The sequence below is a fragment of the Anolis sagrei genome, chromosome Y (genome assembly GCF_037176765.1).
Source record: "Anolis sagrei isolate rAnoSag1 chromosome Y, rAnoSag1.mat, whole genome shotgun sequence".
Taxonomy (NCBI): Eukaryota; Metazoa; Chordata; class Lepidosauria; order Squamata; family Dactyloidae; genus Anolis; species Anolis sagrei.
In genome coordinates this window covers 47,357,819-47,381,633 of record NC_090035.1, presented here as the reverse complement: position 1 = coordinate 47,381,633, position 23,815 = coordinate 47,357,819, and the positions used below count along the sequence as shown (strand labels likewise).

The 23,815-nt window shown below is 43.4% G+C and overlaps 2 pseudogenes; both read left to right on the top strand.

Moving 5' to 3' along the window:
• Window positions 1–23,815, top strand: part of LOC137095618 (serine/threonine-protein phosphatase CPPED1-like) — a 247,489-nt pseudogene that overhangs the window by 180,075 nt on the left and 43,599 nt on the right.
• LOC132777329 (AT-rich interactive domain-containing protein 4B pseudogene) lies at window positions 15,808–16,903 on the top strand (annotated as a pseudogene).

Sequence of the window (23,815 nt, the reverse complement as noted above, 5' to 3'; positions counted from 1 at the left end):
AGTTTGTAGGGTGTGTTTCTTCATCAACTTCCTTGTGCTGTCAGTGATGTATGATAAGAATACTTTTTCTCTGGGTGGATCATTGTCTTTACTCTTGTATATTGTTCCTAGTCTTGCAGCTCTTCTGATGTCTGTGGTGGAGTCTCCATTATAGTATTTGAAGCTGCAAAGCTATTCAATGCTAATCAATCTGGCCAATTGCAACATCCGCACTTGCCTCAAACAGACAAGCGTTCTTTCTCCCACCCTAGATATTCCACAGATATATAAACCTCACTTGCCTGGTTGCCAACAGACTTCAAAACCTCTGAGGATGCCTGCCATAGGTGTGGGTGAAACGTCTGGAGAGAATGCTTCTGAAATGTGGCCAGACAGCCTGGAAAACTCACAGCAACCCACTAAATGATATGTTAGGCCAAGATAAGAACTAGAGAGTGTGATACCCTAGAGGTGTTATTGTTGAGGCGTCTTCCAAAGAAAATAAAAACCAAGCAACCAAAGTCCCATGGCGATCAGCGAGTGGCGACGGGGGCAGGACTGTGAAATCTGGAAGCCCCTAGTCACAGACTGGCACATGGGCGGTGGGTACGGACTCAGTCGTTCTACCTCAAGGTCCGAGGCAGTTGAGTAGTTCGGCAGCTGTATCCGCGACTGAGCAGCCCTTTAGGACCCACTCTGCTCACCCCACACGGGGAGGGGGCTAGAAAAGGTGCCCTAAACATAGTCTGCCTCACTTATCCCTGACTGGACTGCCGCGTCCAGTGGGGTCACCATCCTGCGGCCAAAAAAGAAAAATGAACTTCGGTACGTGGAACGTACGGACACTGATGGACAACAGTGACAGTGAACGCCCCGAACGCAGAACTGCCATCATCGCAAGGGAGCTGGGACGCTTCAACATCGACATAGCAGCCCTTCAGGAGACCCGGAGAGCAGGAGAGGGACAGCTGAAGGAAGAAAAAGGGGGCTACACCTTCTTCTGGAAGGGACTGCCCGAAAAAGACCAAAGAATGCACGGAGTTGGCTTTGCTATAAGAAATGATCTGATGAAACATCTGTCCGAAGCACCCACTGGCATCAACGAACGACTCTCCACCCTCCGAATTGATCTTGCCAAAAACCAACGGGCAACCATCATAAGTGCCTATGCACCAACACTAGACACTGATGAAGACATCAAGGAGAGATTCTACTATCAGCTGGACACTGTCCTATCGGGGATACCTAAGGAGGACAAAATCATTCTCCTGGGGGACTTCAATGCAAGAGTCGGGTGAGACTTCGACCTGTGGCCAGGCACCATAGGAAAAGACGGGGTTGGAAACAGCAACTCGAATGGCATCCTGCTTCTCACCAAATGTGCGGAGCACAACCTTGTCATCACCAACACGCTCTTCCGCCAGAAAAACAAGTTCAAGACATCATGGAAGCACCCCCGGTCAAAGCACTGGCACCTCTTAGACTATGTAATCACACATGCCAGAGACCGCCGTGACGTACTCCTCACAAGAGCCATGACAGGTGCTGACGACTGCTGGACCGACCACAGGCTAATCCGATCCACGATGGCTATCAAGATCGCCCCCAAGCGCAGACTCCAAGGAAGAAAGACAAGGCGCAAAATGAACACCCAAGCCCTTCAGGAGCCCTCCAGGCGAGCCCATCTCCAAACAGCACTCAAGGACCATCTACCCACAGTACACCCCGAAAATGTTGAGGAACATTGGAACAAACTGAAGACCTCCATCATCCAAGCCTGCGAAGAAACTATTGGATACCAAGCCAAGAAACATCAAGACTGGTTTGACGAAAATGACATCGAGATCCAACAGCTAATCGACAAGAAAAGGAAAGCCTTCCAAACATGGCAGAGAGACATCAACTGTGCTGCTAAGAAAAAGATCTACGCCAGTGCAAAAGCTGAGGTCCAAAGAAGGACAAGAGAACTCAAGAACATCTGGTGGACAAAGAAGGCTGAAGAAATCCAACACCTGGCAGATACCCATAATGCTCAAGGATTTTTCAAAGCCACAAAGGTCATCTATGGGCCAAGAAACCATGGCATACAGCCTCTACGCTCATCAGACGGAACCAAACTCCTGAAGGACCAAAAGTCAATTGCACTACGTTGGAAAGAACACTACCGAAGCCTCCTAAATCGCAGCTCCAGTGTGGCCGAAGAGGTCCTCTCACAAATCCCGCAACAACAAACCAGGGATGAGCTTGCAGCACTGCCTAGTTTGGAAGAAGTCAGCAATGCCATCAGCCAACAAAAGAACAACAAAGCCAGCGGACCAGATGGGATCCCTGCTGAAATCTTTAAAGAGGGAGGACCTGCGCTGACACACCAACTCCACCAGCTCATAGAAAAAGTGTGGGTGACCGAGAAAATCCCAGCAGACTTCAAGGATGCCACCATCATCACCCTCTTCAAAAAAGGGGAAAGAACAGACTGCGGAAACTATCGAGGTATCTCCCTTCTAACCTCTGCTGGAAAAATCCTCGCAAGAATCCTTGCAAACCGCCTTCTGCCCCTCTCAGAAGACACCCTCCCAGAATCCCAGAACGGCTTCCGCCCCCCAGAGGAACTGTGGACATGATCTTCACTGCACGACAGCTCCAAGAAAAATGCAGGGAACAAAACCAACCTCTGTACATGGCATTCATCGACCTTGCAAAGGCATTCGACACAGTGAATCGCAGCGCTCTCTGGACCATCCTCCAAAAAATCGGGTACCCAAGCAAATTTGTGAACATCCTGTGGCTCCTCCACGATGACATGATGGCAACAGTCTTGGATAGCAATGGCTCCCAAAGTGACCCATTTAAGGTGGAATCGGGTGTCAAACAGGGATGTGTTATTGCCCCAACTTTATTCTCCATCTTCATCGCCATGATACTGCACCTTGTTGATGGGAAGCTTCCCACCGGAGTGGAAATCATCTATTGGACAGACGGCAAGCTATTTAACCTCAGCAGACTGAAAGCCAAAACCAAGGTCACAACAACATCTGTTATAGAACTCCAGTATGCTGATGACAATGTCGTCTGTGCGCATACAGAAGAAGATCTACAAGCCACTCTCAACACCTTTGCAGAAGCATACACAAAGCTTGGCCTGTCACTGAACATCGAGAAAACCAAAGTGCTGTTCCAGCAGTCACCAGCCGCCCCCTCTCCAATGCCAGAGATACAGCTCAATGGTGTAACATTAGAAAATGTCGACCATTTCCGCTACCTTGGCAGCCACCTCTCCACCAAAGTCAACATCGACGCCGAAATACAACACCGCCTGAGCTCTGCAAGTGCAGCATTTTCCCGTATGAAGCAGAGAGTGTTTGAGGACCGGGACATCCGTAGGGATACTAAGGTGCTTGTCTATAAAGCTATTGTCCTCCCAACCCTGCTATATGCCTGTGAGACGTGGACTGTCTACAGACGTCACATGCAGCTCCTGGAACGATTCCATCAGCGCTGCCTCCGGAAAATCCTGCAAATCTCCTGGGAAGACAAGCGGACAAACGTCAGCGAGCTGGAAGAAGACCACCAGCATTGAAGCAATGGTCCTCCAACATCAACTCCGCTGGACAGGCCACGTTGTCCGGATGCCTGACCACCGTCTCCCAAAGCAGTTGCTCTACTCCGAACTCAAGAACGGAAAACGGAATGTTGGTGGACAGGAAAAGAGATTTAAAGATGGGCTCAAAGCCAACCTTAAAAACTCTGGCATAGACACTGAGAACTGGGAGGCCCTGGCCCTTGACCGCTCCAGCTGGAGGTCAGCTGTGACCAGCAGTGCTGCAGAATTCGAGGAGGCACGAGTGGAGGGTGAAAGAGAGAAACGTGCCAGGAGGAAGGCGCATCAAGCCAACCCCGACCGGGACCGCCTTCCACCTGGAAACCAATGCCCTCACTGCGGAAGAAGATGCAGAGCAAGAATAGGGCTCCACAGCCACATGCGGACCCACAAGGAAACCCATGATGGAAGACCATCTTACTCGTCCAACGAGGGATCGCCTAAGTAAGTAAGTAAGTATTGTTGAGGTTCAAGTTTCATGTTTCTTATTGATTATGTTCCTGTCGAAGGAAAGCCTTCGATAACACAAAGATGTCACTGTCGCAGCGACCCGAGATGGCAATTTCAGATTCTGGAATTTTGAATAAGAGATGCTGAATCTGTACATAACCCATGAACCCACTGCTTAAGTATAGATTAGTGAGGAATATCTTCTTTATTCAACTTTCTGAGTGATTTTGCAACTTTTTCTTCCTCACCCTCCCACCCCCACTGAAGATGGGAGACATTCATTGAATGATAACAATCAACATAAGCATGGGATGGAAAGATTATCACTTCAATTCATTTTTGACTGGAATGTGAATGCAAAAAATGGGAACATTGTAGAAGGCACATGTTTGCTGTCATTTCTGTTAGGCACTGCCAGAATTCCTGGATTCTAGGTCTTCTCCAAAGATGCTAGATAGCGAAGCTTGACCTGCTTATTTACTTATTATTTATTTATTTGGTAGTTTTGTATACCGGTCTTCTCACCTCCATTCGAGGGACTCAGGCCGGTTTCCAACATCAATATTACAGACCGTCATAAAAACATCATATTTCTAAATCACACTAAAACATTAAAACATTGAAACAATAAAAATGGCAAAAATACAATCATATGATTACAGTGGTCAGTCGTCATCAAAGCCATTATTCGTCATCATCCATCTATATCACAGGATCATGGCTCATTCATTGAATGCCAATCCCCAAAGCCAGGTTTTCACCTGTTTCCTGAATGTTAAGATCGAAGGGGCAGTTCTGATCTCCAGTGGAAGGGAGTTCCAGAGTTGAGGGGCCACCACCGAGAAGGCCCTGTCTCTCGTCCCCACCAGCCGCGCCTGTGAGGCCGGTGGGATCGAGACCAGGGCCCCTCCAGATGATCTTAGTAATCTTGATGGCTCAGAGGGGAGGATACGTTTGGACAGGTAAATTGGGCCAGAGTTGTTTAGGGCTTTATAGGTTAAGACCAGCACTTTGAATTGTGGTCGGAAGCTGACTGGCAGCCAGTGGAGCTGGCGCAACATAGGAGTAGTATGCTCCCTTTACCCCGCTCCCATTAGTAACATGGGTAACATGGCTGCCACACGTTGGACTAATTGAAGCTTCCGGGCAGTCTTCAGAGACAACCCCACATAGAGAGCGTTGCAGTAATCTAAACGGGATGTAACCAAAGCGTGGACCACCGTGGTCAAGTCAGACTTCCCAAGGTACGGGCGCAGCTGGCGCACGAGTTTTAATTGTGCACAAGCTCCCCTGACCACCGCCGAAACCTGGGGCTCCAGGCTCAGCGATGAATCCACAATCACTCCCAAGCTGTGAACCTGCACCTTCAGGAGGAGTGTGACCCCGTCAAGCACAGGCTGTAACCCTATACCGTGTTTGGCCTTTCAATGTTAAATAACATAGGGGACAGTATTGAACCCTGCGGGACTCCACAGTACAATGGCTGTGGGGTCGAGCAGGAGTCCCCTAGCGACACCTTCTGGGATCTCCCCATGAGAAAGGACTGGAGCCACTGCAAAGCAGTACTTCCAAGGTCCATTCCCGCGAGGCGTCTCAGAAGAATACCGTGGTCGACTGTATCGAAGGCCAATGAGAGGTCCAGCAGAATCAACAGGGACACACTCCCCCTGTCCAGTTTCCGGCAAAGATCATCCACTAAGGTGACCAAGGCTGTCTCAGTACCATGCCCCGGCCTAAAGCCAGATTGCACTGGATCTAGATAATCGTGCCTACCAGGAACTCCTGGAGTTGCGAGGCCACCACACATTCCAGGACTTTGCCCAAATAGGGGAGATTGGAAACTGGCCAAAAGTTGACGAATTGAGTGGGGTCCAGTGATGGTTTTTTCAACAGCGGTTTTATAACAGCTTGTTTTAAGCTGGCTGGAATGTTGCCTTCCCGAAGGAAGGCATTAACCACCACCTTTATCCGCTCTGCCAAGCCCCCTCTGGCTTCCTTGACCAACCAGGATGGGCAGGGGTCTAGGATGCATGTGGTCGGCCTCGCCTCCCCAAGAATCCCGATGACATCCTCGAGTTGAACAGATCGAAACGAATCCATCAAAACTGGACAACCAGATGCTTGTGTTACATCCTCAGAGACTGCCGTTAACGTGATGTCAAAGCCCGAACGGATCAAAGCGACTTTGTCCGCAAAGTACTGAGCAGTACTAGGTGGGATTCAACAGCCTTCTGACTACTCGAAACAGCTCAGCCGGACGGTTCCTTGCAGACGCAAAATTGGCCGAGTAGAAGGAGTTTTGTGCAGCCTCTATTGCCACGCCATATACCTTTTGATAAAGGTGCAGGCGTGTTCGGTTTGACTCGCTAGGATCTTTCCGCCACACACTCTCTAGCCACCTCTTTGTTCGCTTCATCTCCACTTATTTTCTGATTATCTGATATTTTCTGCTTGAAGCCACCCTCCACTAAGTTTGTTTCAAAAAAATATGTCAAATTGTACCAATCACCAGGGAAGCAAAGACATATGTTAGACTTTTTTTATTTGCATGTTCCAAGTGAGAAAAATACCCATTTATTCATGATTGCCACATTCTTTTAACACGGTTCACTGTCTGTGGAAAATACTAATTTATTGCCTTTGAGCCTTCCGTTTGTCAGCATCTTCCACTCAACAGGCCTGCCAAGATAACGTTAAAGTCCTTAATTTCACGACTATAATGAGTATGATATGGCTCAGTGGAAATGACACAAATTGATATTTTTACAACATCAAAACTAGTTATCTTCTTAAAGGAACAGAAGGCAGACAGGAAGAATTATGCCAAAGATGTCAGGTTTAAACAATGCTGGCCAGCCCCAAAAAGCCTCATAATAGATAACATGAATGATTGTTATCAAACATGGCATCTTATTATAGCATTCCCAGGCGAAATGTTGCACTTTTCATCAGAAGCAGCGCTGAAAGCAAAGGAACGATGGGCATTTCTCAACTAATCAAAAGTGCTTAATTTCCCCCTTTAGTTGTAAATGCCCAGCTGGATTGTCAATCTGTCCTTTTATCAGAATCTGGAGTTGATTTACATGTTGCCTGTTCTGACTTCCAAGTATTGCAATTTTCAGGTTTTCCTCTCCAAAAGAATAGGAAAAACGGGCATGGTCACACATGTTTTTAAGAAAACACGTCCCAAATAATACAAGTGAAAGGCATCTCTCCAAACAAAGGCAAAGGGCATAATGGCATAAAATGAGCATGAGCTTCTATGTATAGAAGCAAATGTAAAAAACATTGTTATAATTAGGTTCTTGTGGGGGTTTTTGGGCTATAGAGCCATATTCTAGAGGCATTTCTCCTGATGTTTCACCTGCATCTATGGCAAGCATCCTCAGAGGTAGTGAGGTCTGTTGGAATTAGGACAATGGGTTTATATATCTGTGGAATGGCTGGGGTGGGGCAAGGAGCTCTTCCCTGCTGCAGTTAGGTGTGAATGTTTCAGCTGATCACCTTCATTAGCATTTGAAGGCCTGCCTGAGCCTGGGAAAATCTCTTGCTGGGAGCTTGAGATTGCTGATTTTTTCTATGAAGTGCCATTGGATCCCCCACATACGACCTAGCAAAATTTCTTGCGGCACAGTTACAAAGCCATATTGGGCTCACTACACACTATATCAAGGACTCAGCCCACTTCATAGAAAAAAATCAGCAATCTCAAGCTAAATACCAATGACAAACTGATCAGCTTCGATGTGGTATCTCTATTTACCATGATCCCGGTAGCAGACACCATGGCTCTCATCAACCAGAGGTTCCCAGAAGACATCACGGCTCTGTTTCACCATTGCCTCACCACCAGTTACTTTCAGTGGGACAATGAATTCTACGAACAGAAAGATGGAGTAGCTATGGGGAGCCCTCTCAGCCCGGTCATAGCTAACTTCTACATGGAACACTTTGAAAAACAAGCCCTGGAGACAGCAACCAAAAAACCCACGATATGGTTCAGATATGTGGATGACACCTTCACCATTTGGAGCCATGGAGAAGAAGAACTCAACAGGTTCCTGGACCATCTTAACAGCATCCACCCAAACATCCAGTTCACCATGGAAAAAGAAAATGAAGGAAGACTGCCTTTTCTAGATGTCCTAGTCATCCGCAAACCAGATCAACAATTGGGTCACACCGTCTACAGAAAACCCACACACAGAGATAGATATCTACATAAAACTCCAACCATCACCCAAGTAAAAAAAGAAGCACCATTAAAGCTTTGACAGACCGTGCAAAAAGAATCTGCGAACCCCACCTCCTCCAAGATGAACTGAACCACCTCAACTGGGCTCTCCAGGCCAATGGATACTCCACCTCAGACATCAGAAGAGCTGCAAGACCAAGAACAAACCACGAGAGTAAAGATGAAGATCCACCCAGAGGAAAAGTGTTCCTGCCATATATCAAGGGAACCACTGACCGCATAGGGAAGCTGATGAGGAAACACAACATACAAACAATGTACAAACCCACCAAGAAAATCCAACAAATGCTACTTTCAGCAAAGGACAAGAGGGATCCTCTCACCTCTGCAGGAGTCTACCGTATACCATGCAGCTGTGGACAAGTCTACATAGGGACCACCAAACGCAGCACCCAGACACGAATCAAGGAACATGAAAGGCACTGCAGACTACTTCAACCAGAGAAGTCAGCCATAGCAGAGCACCTGATGAACCAGCCTGGACACAGCATATTATTTGAGAACACAAAAATGCTGGACCACACCAACAACCACCATGTCAGACTACACAGAGAAGCCATTGAAATCCACAAGCATGTGGACAATTTCAACAGAAAGGAAGAGACCATGAAAATGAACAAAATCTGGCTACCAGTAATAAAAAAACTCTAAAATTACAACAGCAAAACAACAGAGAGGAAACAACCAGGCACAGATTAACACCTCCCAGCAAGAGATTTTCCTAGGCTCAGGCAGGCCTTCAAATGCTAATGAAGGTGATCAGCTGAAACATTCACACTTAACTGCAGCAGGGAAGAGCTCCTTGCCTCACCCCAGCCATTCCACAGATATATAAACCCATTGTCCTAATTCTAACAGACCTCACTACCTCTGAAGATGCTTGCCATAGATGCAGGCGAAACGTCAGGAGAAATGCCTGTAGAACATGGCTCTATAGCCCGAAAAAACCCACAAGAACCTAGTGATTCCAGCCATGAAAGCCTTCGACAATACATTGTTATAATTGAAGCAAAGCTACCATGTACTTCACCACAGTGGGGAAGATTCCAAGCAGTGTTCTCTTTATCCCATCTATCTACATTTATATAAAGGTAAAGGTAGAGGTTTCCCCATGAAATTAAGTCTAGTCATGTCCAATTTTGAGAGGTGATGCGCATCTCAATTTCTAAGCCAAAGCGCTGGCATTGTCCGTAGACACCTCCTAGGTCATGTGGCTGGCATGGCTGCATGGAGCATCATTATCTTCCCGTCGGCATGGTACCTATTGATCTACTTACATTTGCATATTTTCGAACTGCTAGGTTGGCAGAAGCTGGGGCTAACAGTGGGAACTCACCCTGCTGACTTTTTGGTTGGCAAATTCAGCAGCTCAGTGATTTAATCTTCTGCACCTTCAGAAGCTCCTATCTATATAAATCTATAATTATTTATATCTATATAAATAACAGTCAAGCCCACATCTGAGTATTCCTTGCTTAAGAAACCCCTATGAAATTCATGGGGGTCACTGAATGTTGAGAGGCAACTTGAAGGTCGGGGATTGACTCTGACAACTTCCTTATGGTCTCTGTGAATCATGCAAATTGATTAAACTGCATTTTTCACAACTCTGCTTCTTTCCTCAAAAAATAACACTGGTATTGGTTTAATAGCCCCAAATAATGGCATTTTATTTTATTTATTTTCATCTACACTCCAATTTTTCTTATGTAAGCTCAAAGATGCAATTCTTCACTGTTTACCATCAGAATTTGTTGAGGTCGATCTACATTAGAGAAGAGCTGGCCTGTGGTCATCCAGTGAGGCCCCATCTAATACTCTGAGAATGTGATTTTTTTGCACATCAGTCAGACCTTCTTCATTCATTTCTGTTAACTCTGCCAAATCCAATTAAAATGGTAAATTGACTCCATTTAGAGCTCTCGTTCCAGGAAGCAACTGGCCATCCCCTTAAAACCAATGATGGATAGAATGCACATCTTCTGAGGTTGCTGAATTGTGTAATTCAAGATAATTGCACTTTTGTCCAGCTCTTATAATCCAGAACTTTTGGCATAGTGAGAATGACACGTGTCAAAAGGGAACCATGGCCATTGAAGCTCCTGCAAATAATTACTTACTTACTTAGGCGATCCCTCATTTTCCAAGGATGATTGTCTTCCAATATTCTTGTGGGTCCGTACGTAGCTGTGGAGCCCTATTCTTGCTCTGCATCTTCTTCCGCGGTGAGGGCATGGTTTTCCAGGTGGAAGGTGGTCTCAGTCGGGGTTGGCTTGACGCGCCTTCCTCTTGGCACGCTTCTCCCTTTCACCCTCCATTCGTGCCTCCTCAAATTCTGCAGCACTGCTGGTCATAGCTGACCTCCAGCTGGAGCGGTCAAGGGCCAGGGCTTTGCAGTTCTCAGGGTCTATGCCATAGTTTTTAAGGTTGGCTTTGAGCCCATCTTTGAATCTCTTTTCCTGTCCACCAACATTCCATTTTCCATTCTTGAGTTCGGAGTAGAGCAACTGCTTTGGGAGACGGTGGTCGGGCATCCGGACAACATGGCTGGTCCAGCGGAGTTGGTGGCAGAGGACCATCGCTTCAATGCTGGTGGTCTTTGCTTCTTCCAGCATGCTGACGTTTATCCACCTGTCTTCCCAAGAGATTTGCAGGATTTTCCGGAGGCAGTGCTGATGGAATCGTTCTAGGAGTTACATGTGACATCTGTAGACAGCCCACGTCTCACAGGCATATAGCAGGATTGGGAGGACAATAGCTTTATAGACAAGCGCCTTGGTATCCCTGCGGATATCCCGATCCTCAAACACTTTCTGCTTCATTCGGAAAAATGCTGCGCTCGCAGAGCTCAGGCAGTGTTGTTTTGGGGGTCGATGTTGGTGTTGACTTTGGTGGAGAGATGGTTGCCAAGGTAGCGGAAATGATCAACATTTTCTAATGTTACACCATTAAGCTGTATCACTGGCATTGGAGAGGGATTGGCTGGTGTCTGCTGGAACAGAACCTTGGTTTTTTCAATGTTCAATGACAGGCCGAGCTTCTCGTATGCTTCTGCAAAGGTGTTTAGAGTGGCTTGTAGATCTTCTTCTGAATGCGCACAGATGACGTTGTCATCAGCATACTGGAGTTATATAACAGATGTTGTTGTAACCTTGGTTTTGGCTTTCAGTCTGCTGAGGTTGAATAGCTTGCCATCTGTCTGATAGATGATTTCCACTCCGGTGGGAAGCTTCCCATCAACAAGGTGAAGTATCATAGCGATGAAGATGGAGAATAAAGTTGGGGCAATAACACATCCCTGTTTGACACCAGATTCCACCTTAAATGGGTCACTTTGGGAGCCACTGCTGGCCAAACCTGTTGCCATCATGTCATCATGGAGGAGCCGCAGAATGTTCACAAATTTGTTAGGGCACCCGATTTTTTGGAGGATGGTCCAGAGAGCGCTGCAATTCACTGTGTCGAATGCCTATGCAAGGTCGATGAATGCCATGTACAGAGTTTGATTTTGTTCTCTGCATTTTTCTTGGAGCTGTCATGCAGTGAAGATAATGTCCACAGTACCTTTGGAGGGGCAGAAGCCGTTCTGGGATTCTGGGAGGGTGTCTTCTGAGAAGGGCAGAAGGCGGTTTGCAAGGATTCTTGCGAGAATTTTCCCAGCTGAGGTTAAAACGGAGATACCTCGATAGTTTCCTCAGTCTGTTCTTTCCCCTTTTTTGAAGAAAGGGATGATGGTGGCATCCTTGAAATCTGCTGGGATTTTCTCGGTCACCTACACTTTTTCTATGAGCTGGTGGAGTTGTTATGTCAGCGCAGGTCCTCCCTCTTTAAAGATTTCAGCAGGGATATCATCAGGTCCGCTGGCTTTGTTATTTTTTGTTGGCTGATGGCATTGCTGACTTCTTCCAAACTAGGCAGTGCTGCAAGCTCATCCCTGGTTTGTTTTTGCAGGATTTGTGAGAGAACCTCTTCAGCCACATTGGAGCTGTGGTTCAGGAGGCTTTGGTAGTGTTCTTTCCAACGTGGTGCAATTAATTTTTGGTCCTTCAGGAGTTTGGTTCCATCTGATGAGTGTAGAGGCTGTATGCCATGGTTTCTTGGTCCATAGATGACCTTTGTGGCTTTGAAAAATCCCTGAGCATCATGGGTATCTGCCAGGCATTGGATTTCTTCAGCCTTCTTTGTCTACCAGAAGTTCTTGAGTTCTCTTGTCCTTCTTTGGACCTCAGCTTTTGTGCTGGCGTAGATCTTTTTCTTAGCAGCACAGTTGATGTCTCTCTGCCAAGTTTGGAAGGCTTTCCTTTTCTTGTCAATTAGCTGTTGGATCTCGATGTCATTTTCGTCAAACCAGTCTTGATGTTTCTTGGTTTGATATCAAATAGTTTCTTCGCAGGCTTCCTGGAAATAGTAACAGTAGTAATAATACCCGATTCATCTGATTTTCCTAGGCACACTGTGGAGGGAGGCGCAGATACGTGACCTGAAAAATGTCCTGAAAGAGCTCAACCCTGAAATCCCTCTTGTTTTTGTCAGTGGCAACCATGACCTTGGAAACACCCCAACTCCGGAAACAATACAGAGTTATTGTGATGAGTGGGGCTGTAAGGAAGTTATTGAAACTAGGTATAGGTATTTGAACTCTTTAACTATTTGTTTGGTAACAGTAGCTGAAAACTAGAACTGGTTATATTCACTGTGGCGTTGCCAAGGAGACCAGGCAGGAGAGAGTGGAAAGTGGGCGGAGCCTAGTGAGAGAAATCTATCTGCGTTTGAAAAGAAGCAGTCAGTTAGGGTTTGGAGTTCAGAATGAGCAGTTGAGAGAGAGAGAGAGTGGGAAGTAGAGAAGCAGTGTTTGTGAGTAGTCAGAGGTTTCTTCAATCTAGGAAGTTTGAAGGGGGGGGGGAAACCTGATTAGTTTCATTAGTCAGAGAAGACTAAGTGAAGCTTGTTTAGATCATTAGTTAGGAAAGAACTAGAGATCTAGGGTTTGATCAAGAAAGGATCAAACAGGAAGGCTATTCACCTCAGGAAACATTGTTTAAGAAAGTGCTTCACCACAGTAAAAGTCAATTACAAGTTGTATCATCCAGAAGTGTGAACTGTATTGCAACCAAGTTACATGTAAAGTTCTCAAAGTATTTCCAAGTTTATCAACAGCCAGCAACCATATGCTTTGTTCAAAATAAACTTATTAACTTTTGTTTGAAGACAGTGTCATCTCTATATATCTGTGTCTGGGAACCAGTTCTCATCGGCATTACCTCCCGTTGGTGGCAGTTACCTGAATTACATCTATAATTATCTACACCTTTTATAAATTAGCAAACCTTTGGAGATTTAAACAGTATTAGGTGGAATACCTTCGCAGACTGGCCAGTGTTGCTAACCACAGTAAAAGAAATCCAGTGCAAGTTGGAGAGAGTGGGATACTTTTACAAATTGGTGTCAGTGGTGTGGCAATCTATCACAAATTGGTGACATTCGGTAGCATTGGAACGGTCATTCCCTCTTTGCAAATTGGCGACTAGCGTGGGATATGTGTAACGTCGAAGTTTAGTGCCTTAAGATCACTCAGAGAAGTAAATCGTGAGGTAAAATTTTTACAAAAATGGCTACCAGACGTCAGAAGAAGATGACTGAAGAAGCAGAGGAATACCAAGAAGAAAGTTCAGATTCTGAACATGAACAAGAACAAATGCCTCTGTCAGAGATGAATTACAAGTATAGAATAGAGGTGAAAAAGTTAAAAATGGAGGAGAGACGACAGGCTGAAGAAAGGGAATTGAAAAGGTTGGAATTGGAGAGAGCCAGTCAGGCTGAGGAAAGAGAATTTAAGAGGTTGGAATTCGAGAGAGCCAGTCAGGCTGAGGAAAGAGAATTTAAGAGGTTAGAATTGGAGAAAGAAAGAGAATTGCAGAGGTTGGAAATGGAGAAAGAGAATTTAAGAGGTTGGAATTAGAAAAAGCCAGTCAGGCTGAGGAACAAGAAAGAGAATTACGGAAAATGGAGATAGAGTTGGCAAGACAGAGATTAACGTTATCTCAGCCACACATCGGTAACCAAGAAGGGAACTCTAGAGCTGTTGTAACAGACATGTTTTTAAAGAGATTCCCAAGGTTTAATAAGGATGACGATGTCGAAAAGTTCCTTATATCATTTGAACGATGTTGTAGAGATTTTGAGGTCAGTGAGGAGAAATGGATGACTTATTTGAGACCTCAAATAAGCGGAAAGCTTTTAGAAATCTATGGTGACATGCCAGAGGAATCTCATAGAGATTATAATCTGTTTAAAAAACACGTTCAACAACAACTGCAACTGACACCTGAATATTATAGATTGAAATTTAGAACTCTGAGGAAAGAAAGAAACCAGAGCTTTGCTCAGGTAGCCTCAAAGCAAGCTCAGCTCTTTGACAGTTGGTTGAGAACCTCTGAGGTAGAAAATTGTCAACAACTGAAAGAGTTAATGAAATTGGAACAGTTATTTTGTTTGGTGCCTGCAATTATAAATGGCTTGTGCAGGACCGAAAACCAGCGACTGCTGGAGAAGCAGCTGTCATGGTAGATCAACTAATTACCTTAAAAGAAGGATTTAAAAAAGATGACGCGCCAAATGATAAAAAGCCAAATAAGCAGCCATTTTATCAACATCAAGCGTGCACACAGCAAGGAAAAGGGCTTGCGATAGAAAACACCACCTGGAGGCGGCATGGAGCAATAACCCAAACCATGCCTGAAGGAAAAATGAGGAGCTTTCAATGTGGCAAATTAGATCATTTAAGAAATCAATGTCCCCTTTTAAAAAAGGACAAAACATCTTTCTTTGTAAATAAAGTGACTGAAGAACCCAAGGCAAAAAAAGATACTTTGTCTAAAGGCAGTTTGGAAGCAGTGCCTAAGGAGAAACAATGTCTATTCATCCTGTCAGATACATTGTCTGAAGACTATTTAGAACCCATTACTATTGACAATAAGAATATCCAAAGGTGGCAAGACACTGGATCAAATGTCTGCCTCATTCATCCAGAAGCAATACCTCATAAATTTAGACATCCCACCTCAGAAATTAATTTAAAGGGCTTGGGGCCTGCGATACCAACTGAAGTAGTCTCATTACCAATCGAGTATAAGGAATGGAAGGGAATCTGGGATTTTGCCATCAGCCCAGATATGCCTTACCAATGTTTAATTGGTAATGACCTAGCTAAACAGATTAAAAACTGGAGAATGTTGTGTAACGAAGATAAACATAACATCAGGAGCCCTACTCAGGAAGCAATGTGTTTAGCCATTCAACCTGATTTGGATGAGGGTCCAGAATCCAGCTCTGTAATGGCCGAGATTGTTGATAAAACAGAGGGAGTCAGAGAGATTTTGCGAGAACAAAGAGCGGATGAATCCCTACTACCTTTGTTCACACAAGCCCAAAATACACCAGAGTCGGCAGAAGAACAACCCTATAGATTTATTGCTGAAGATGGTGTTTCAAATATAAAGTCAGAAGTGTATAGCTAGAAGAGACCATGCAAACGAGGAACAAGCCCTGCAGCAGAGCCGGTTCCAGTGGCTAATTATTTGAGAGCCAGTGAAGAGAATATAGTGACAATAGGTCTGGAAAGACAAGTGATAAACTCTGAGGAGAAAGAGGAATCCTTGACCTTAAAAGATGTATTACCTTCAGCTCCACGTAAAGAAATTACCTCAACCAAACTTTGTGACAAAGACCATGAGACACAATCAAAAGAGAAAGCTGAAGAAAAACAGACTCTTGATTTGACAGTAGAAACTGATGAGAGTTCAAAATATCCAGGGACCTTATGTGAAACAAAGATCCAAACACCTGGAAGACTAGTTGGAGTTAAGATAACTTCCAGACATGATTCCTTCACTATAAAGGTTCCAGAGGATCGCACAAGAAAAGTTTTAAAGATTGGAACTGTAGTTGAAGTTAAGGATCTAAGTGAAACTTATCAAAAAGTTGTCATCAACAATTTGACTGATGCAAGCTTGTATACTACAACAGTTTTTGATGAAGATAAAAAGACTCTCAAACATTCTACACTTCGTCTGAAAGAAGAGAGACATTTTGCTGAGAGTAAAACAGTAGATCAACTCTTCCTTACTAACCCTGAGCATTTCGATATGTCTACAACTGAAAAGAAAGTAAGCAGAAAAAGGAGATCTAATTATATATCGGAAGAAGAAAAAGAGAATAAAAGCCAAGCTGATGGACTGACAAGAGAAATAATATACACAGACTATGTTGGTGGTGATAAGAAGAAAAGGCTACAATTTTCAGCTTTGGAGGTTCATCCAGACTACAGTGGAAAAATTGCAATAAAGAAAGACAGTGTTCTTGATCGTTCTTCCAAGGACAGTGCATTCTCTTCAGTGCCAAGAAAAGATGTTCGAGGGATTCCAGATTCTTCACTACAACCTGATGCTGCATGGAGGCAAGCCTTTGTTCAAGCCTCAAAATTCCATAAAAGCAGAACTGTTCCTGATAATTGGAAGACCAGGATAAAAGAAGAAAGAGAAGAATGTGGAACTGTGTGGGGTGTATTGTCCTGTTATAATTTGAGACTAGGTATTAGGAAAAGGAGAGTTGGAATTGGGTAAAAGGAAAAAGAAAAGAAAAACCCCTTATTTTCTATAAAGGTTAGACCACATAGAATAAAAGTGTTAGTGTAGAAAGGTAATGTATGTGTAATATAGTGTAGTGTAATATTTTATAGATGGTATCCTGATTTATTGCAGATTTGAAAAGATGTCATTACAGTGGTGAATTATATATGTTTCATACCATAGGTATAAGATATAAATATATTATATTAAAGTGTGGTAGGTATGTTAGTTTTGCAATAGGCAATGAATATTTACAAATATATGTATAAATATAGAAATGTTTAGATAGATTGTTTATATGAAAAATGTTAGAAACGTGAGACTTTGATACTACATCCATAGATGATACTAAATAACTGATCAGTTAAAGGTTTGTATATGTAATTCATAATATGTATTTAACCATAATATGTTTGTGTTTCAGGGATAATGTTATGATGTATTGTTATGCAACCTTTTAAAAATTATTTTTGCCCATTTTGGGACTCCAAATGGCCAAAAATAATTCTTTTTGGGTGGAAGGTGTAAGGAAGTTATTGAAACTAGGTATAGGTATTTGAACTCTTTAACTATTTATTTGGTAACAGTAGCTGAAAACTAGAACTGGTTGTATTCACTGTGGTGTTGCCAAGGAGACCAGGCAGGAGAGAGTGGAAAGTGGGCGGAGCCTAGTAAGAGAAATCTATCTGCGTTTGAAAAGAAGCAGTCAGTTAGGGTTTGGAGTTCAGAGTGAGCAGTTGAGAGAGAGAGAGTAGGAAGTAGAGAAGCAGTGTTTGTGAATAGTCAGAGGTTTCTTCAATCTAGGAAGGTTGAAGGGGGGAAACCTGATTAGTTTCATTAGTCAGAGAAGACTAAGTGAAGCTTGTTTAGATCATTAGTTAGGAAAGAACTAGAGATCTAGGGTTTGATCAAGAAAGGATCAAACAGGAAGGCCATTCACCTCAGGAAACATTGTTTAAGAAAGTGCTTCACCACAGTAAAAGTCAATTACAAGTTGTATCATCCAGAAGTGTGAACTGTATTGCAACCAAGTTACATGTAAAGTTCTCAAAGTATTTCCAAGTTTATCAACAGCCTGCAACCATACGCTTTGTTCAAAATAAACTTATTAACTTTTGTTTGAAGACAGTGTCATCTCTATATATCTGCGTCTGGGAACCAGTTCTCATCGGCATTACCTCCCGTTGGTGGCAGTTACCTGAATTACATCTATAATTATCTATTAGGGCTGGGCGGTTTCGTTTCGTTAATTCGTAATTCGTTAATAATTCATTAATTTTTTCAATTACAAAACGATAACGAACCATTCTGGAGCAATTATTTTAAAAAACGAATTTTCAAAAACGTTTTGTAAATGCTTCGTATTTTGATATTGTATTCGTTTCGTTATTGTTTTGAGGTCGTTTCGTTATTATTTCCGCATGTCTGGGCCAGTTTTATGGTTTAATTAGTGAAAAAAAATTATAATATCACACCAACAGTCAACAACAGAGGGAGAGGGAAGCTTCAGAAGGTTTTGGAGGTTTTTTAGCGTATTTCGCGGTCGCGTCCGCCATTAACTAATCGATTCGTTATTGTTTCGGAAATCGATTCGTTAATTTTTTACCATTTACGAAATTTCGTAAATATCAAACTTTTTAAAAGGAAAATTTTGTAATTATTTTAAATATCGAAATAAAAAAACCCCCCAAATACAAATCGATTTTAGAAACAAATTTTTCCGTTGTTACCCAGGCCTATTATCTACACCTTTTATAAATTAGCAAACCTTTGGAGATTTAAACAGTATTAGGTGGAATACCTTCGCAGATTGGCCAGTGTTGCTAACCACAGTAAAAGAAATCCAGTGCAAGTTGGAGAGAGTGGGATACTTTTACAAATTGGTGTCAGTGGTGTGGCAATCAATCACAAATTGGTGACATTCGGTAGCATTGGAACGGTCATTCCCTCTTTGCAGGGGCGATGATTACTTCAGCTTTTGGCTCGGAAGAGTCTTCTTCCTGGTGTTGAATTTCAGCTTATCTTTAATAGCTCTCAGTGCCTGGAACTGAAATAAGCTCAAGATGCGTGGCTCGACCAACAACTCGCCATCGCCAAAGTAAGGCAATGCAAGCACGTAGTTGTGTTCCAGCATATCCCTCTTTTTCTGAAAAATTCAGTGGAAGATCACAACTATTTCAACCTGGAGTTATCCATCCAGCAAGAGCTCTTGGAGAAATTCCACAAAGCATGTACTGTGTTTCCTAGGATTGGGAAGTAATGAGTTGCAAATGATAACATTATATAACGTAATTTTTGTTCCTGGGTGATAAATGTATTTCCCTAATTGTTCTATCATAAAAACATGGGAAAAGCTTATGTAAGGGTAAATAAAGGTTTCCCCCTGACATTAAGTCTAGTCTTGTCTGACTCTGGGGGTTGGTGCTCATCTCCATTTCTAAGCTGAAGAGCCAGCATTGTCCATAGACACTTCGAAGGTTATGTGGCAGGCATGGCTGCATGGCATGCTGTTACCTTCCCATCGGAGTGGTATCTATTGATCTACTCACATTTGTATGTTTTTCGAACTGCTAGGTTGGCAGAAACTTGGGCTAACAGCAAGAGCTCACACTGCTCCCTGGATTTGAACCTGCAACCTTTCAGTTAGCAAGTTCAGTAATTCAGCGGTTTAATCCACTGCACCACCGGGGGCACCGGGGGGGGGGGGGGAAGCTTACTAAACTGTAAGAACTTTGTCGTTGCGGGAGGGGCATCCTGGAGCACATTTTGAGCTAGTTTTTCAATGAATATCATCATTGAGCCTCAACCAATTCAACATAGTTTGTGCCACAAAAACAAAGTTTGTGGAATAGAACAACAACAGTGGACTAAGGGGATCAATCCCATTTGTGGCCAGGGACCTACAGTTTAAGAAGCAGTGTTCTAGAGTGTCCATTGATGAAGCAACCTTTGTTTTGGGTATTACCTTATTTTTTTAATCAAATGCTTACCTTTGGGGGGTCAAATTACCTCACTATAATTAGGGTGCGCATTAGATTCACAGAATACAGTCATCTTGGTGCTGAGCCAAAGCAAAAGGAGAAGTTGCCTCAGGAGCTCCTCTTTGAGAGACGTCATCTCAACTTTAATGGCTCAATACTAGTGGATCCTGGAATTTGTGGTTTGGTGAGGCATCAGTCTTTGGCAGAGAAGGCTCAAGACTTTGTAAAACTACAGTCCCCATGACTCCATAGCATTGAACCAAGGCAGTTCAAGTGGATCTAGACTACAGTATAGATGCAACCCAGATTTTCCTTTCCATTTCTGGAAGCTTTGGTGCTTTTAAAGAATGCATTCTAAGTCTGCAGCAAATGTAATGCACATCTTTTTGTCCAAATTGCAAAGAACATGCTGTTTGCCGCTTTTTGTGCAAATATATATTTTTTGGTTTCAGAATTTGAAAATTGAAGTGCACATTAGATTCGATGCTGCATTAGACTTGAGTCAATACAGTAAATAAGCTTCATAAAGGAAGGGATGGGGGGCTAGGGTCATCAGCTGCGTAGAAGAGGACTGATTTGTGGAGAGCAACATCTGGTGTTTTGGTGCTCATGTTTGATGCCCCCTTCAACCTTTTTAGCCCCTCCTCTCCTCCTCTGCCACCTTTTCAAAAGAGGCATCTAAGATCAGGCAGGTGCCATTACTGTTCTACCTGTCCCAAACAATGTACACACTGAGCTACATTTTCTCTCCCAATCCACTGGTACTTCCTTTTCTTTTATACAAGTGCAAATATATTTTTGCTGGCTTGCGGCCAGTAACCTTGTTCTGTCAGGACTGTTGTTATTATGCTTGCTATTACCTTAATCTTATCTTTGTTTATCCCTTCCTGAAGCAGGCAGACCTTACTTTTCATAACGGGCTCTTCTCTCTACAGCTCCAAAAGCTTAAACGAGGCAAACAGAAATCTAAAAGACAGCCCAGCCTGTTACAACCCCTGTTTTTGCCAAAATTAAAATATCGAGGCTGTAGGCAATGCCAGTTTAATCATTTTGTTGGCATCCACAGTATTTCGGATGGGAAACAGTTTGAGAGTGTGTTGTTGAAAGCTTTCATGGATGGAATCATTGGGTTGTTGTGAGTTTTCCAGGCTGTATGGCTACGTTCCAGAAGCATTCTCTCCTGATGTTTCACCCACATCTCTGGCAGGCATTTTTGTTATACAGTATGTTTTTAGACCTCAATGGGGGGGGGGGATGTAGTGTGTCTCCTTTCAGACTTCAGTGAGTACAGTTTTACAGTTTGGACTGTAGCTATATGCTTAAAGACTATGGGCAATTGATTAAGTATCATACCCTGTGTACTCACAACAGAGGAGAAACTGCATCTTATCTAACTGAACTCTAATGAGAAATTGACTAGTATGCTGAATATACTACAGGGAGCAGTCAACTTTCCTGTTCAAACAGCTCCATTGGCTGCTAATAAGTTTCCGGTCTCAATTCAAGATGCAGGTCATCACCTATAAAGCCCTACATGGTTCGGGGCCAGCTTATCTTTGTGATCGCACCTTCCCCTACAAACCGATGTGATGCCTAAGATCTTCAAGGGAGGCCCTTCTCTCACTCCAACTCCTGTCACAAACACAGTTGGTGGGAACGAGAGAGGGGGCCTTCTCTGTGGTGGCCCTCCGACTCTGGAACCCTCTCTCTAGGGAGATTAGACTGGCATCCACCCTGTCTACCTTCCAGAAAGAACTAAAGATGTGGATGTTCCACTGTGGCTCCAGCTAGATAGTTCCCCAAATAATTCTGGTTCCCAATTTGATCCATAACTAGATCTTCCTCACTATCACTGTTCCTTTTTAGAGACATGGTGCTCTCTTTACATTACCCCCAGGACCTAATCTTCTCATCTCCCTATTCTTTGGCAACTGATTTCCAGCAGTCCAAACTGTACACTAATCAGATCATTGGAGGTTGTTAGAGGTTCGCTATGTATTGTATTCTGTGGTTGTTTTATATTGTTGAAATATGAATTTTGTTGTTATATTTTAACTATGTGGAACCTTGGGCTTGTCCCCATGTAAGCCGCACCAAGTCCCTTCGGGGAGATGGAAGCGGGGTACAAAACTAAAATTGTTGTTGTTGTTGTTGTTGTTGTTGTTATACAAATTTCATCTTCAAAGAAACAACTATCCTCTGCTAAACAAATATATTTTTGTAGTGGCATGTCTTTATCCTTGGCAGTTTAAAGACATGGTTCTTCTGTTTAACACCTGAGTTACCTGTGTGCTATTACATTAATGCTTGTGAATATCACTTATTCAAAGGGTTGACTTCTAACAAGGTCATACTTTTCTTGACTATTGGTTTTCAAAAAGTGATCTCCACATGTTCATGGAGATTCATATTTGCCAAACGGATGTGACATCATTTTTACCTTTTCAATAGAGTTATGGTGCACTTATTTCCAATAGGTCTTGGAATTTCCAATAAACTTCAGGCCTCCAAGTGTTTTGGACTTCAACTCCCACAATTTCTAACAGCCTCAATTGTGTGTTGTCTGTTCAAATAAAGTCCTTTGCTATGCAGTTTTTGAGAGAGGTGGTTTTTCTTGCAGGCAGGGGCCAACTTGGGCCCTCCCTCCAGGTGTTTTGGACTTCAGCTCACACAATTCCTAACAGCCTCAGGCCCCTTCCTTTCCCCCCTCAGCCTCTTAAGCTTAAGCGGTCTGAGGCTGTTAGGAATTGTGGGAGCTGAAGTCCAAAACATTTGGAGAGTCGAAGTTTTCCCATGTCTGGGTTAACCAATCAACGAGCAGCAAAATGTTGTAGCTCTAAGATAAGAGTGTACATATAAAGTATTTATATATTTATAATACCATATTTCTGTAAATAAGATTAATAGGTAACTTAAAAACACATCTCCTTCCATTATCTCAGATATTCAAACCGCTCCCCTTGCAAACAAGACTAGAAGGATAGCTAAGCAATTCACTGCCATGTAGTATGACTAAACATGCTATGAAATAATCCACAGTGCTGTCTCCTTAGTAACAGAGCTAGTCTCTTTCCTCCCTTCCTCAAGCTTCTTCTGTTTCAAAAATAATTTCATTGGTTACTGTCATGTGTCTTTAGGTTATTGTCAATGGGGGACAAAGGCATTGTGTTGGTAGGACCATTATAGAGATGGGTAACAATGCAATATTTCTTTTCCTTATACTTGGCCACTAATAATCAATTCGAACACATTGTTGGTCTCAAAACTGGAGGGATCACCCACTGAGAATAGACAATGGGATATCAGTTTCCACTTTCTATAAGTGTGCATGCACATGATGTGTATAAATCACTTGCATTTTGAAATTTGTGAAAGGTTATCTTTCTGAGCCAGGCCCGTAGCCCAGGATTTCGTTTCGGGGGGGGGGGATTTTTTTCAGGGGGGATTTTGGGGGGGCTGAGTTTCGGGGGGGGGGATGAGTCTGAGTGAAAGAGGGTCTAGCCTAGCAAACCTTTTGTATCATTACCCCAATACCCCCATGCATATGGGATATATTGAGTATGGTGATCAGATCATGATATGAATAAACATAACAGTTTAAATAATGCACCAGTAAGGCCTTTTTGCGAACCACCATGAGAATTTGGGGGGGGGGGCTGAAGCCCCTCAAGTCCCTCCCCCCCACCCCCGGCTACATGCCTGTTCTGAGCCATTCATATTTATTCTATCTGCTAGATCCAAATGAATTAGTATTCTTTTTCTCCCTCTGACAATTGGCTTTCTCCCCCTCTCGTCTATTGTGTAAAGTACAATGGTTGAAATGCAGAGTTTAAAATTATGGAGAAAAGGTGGGAAGGAAAGGATCTGATGCAATAATAATTTTTATAAAGCTTGGCAAGGTATCTTTTCTTATTACAAGCAGTTC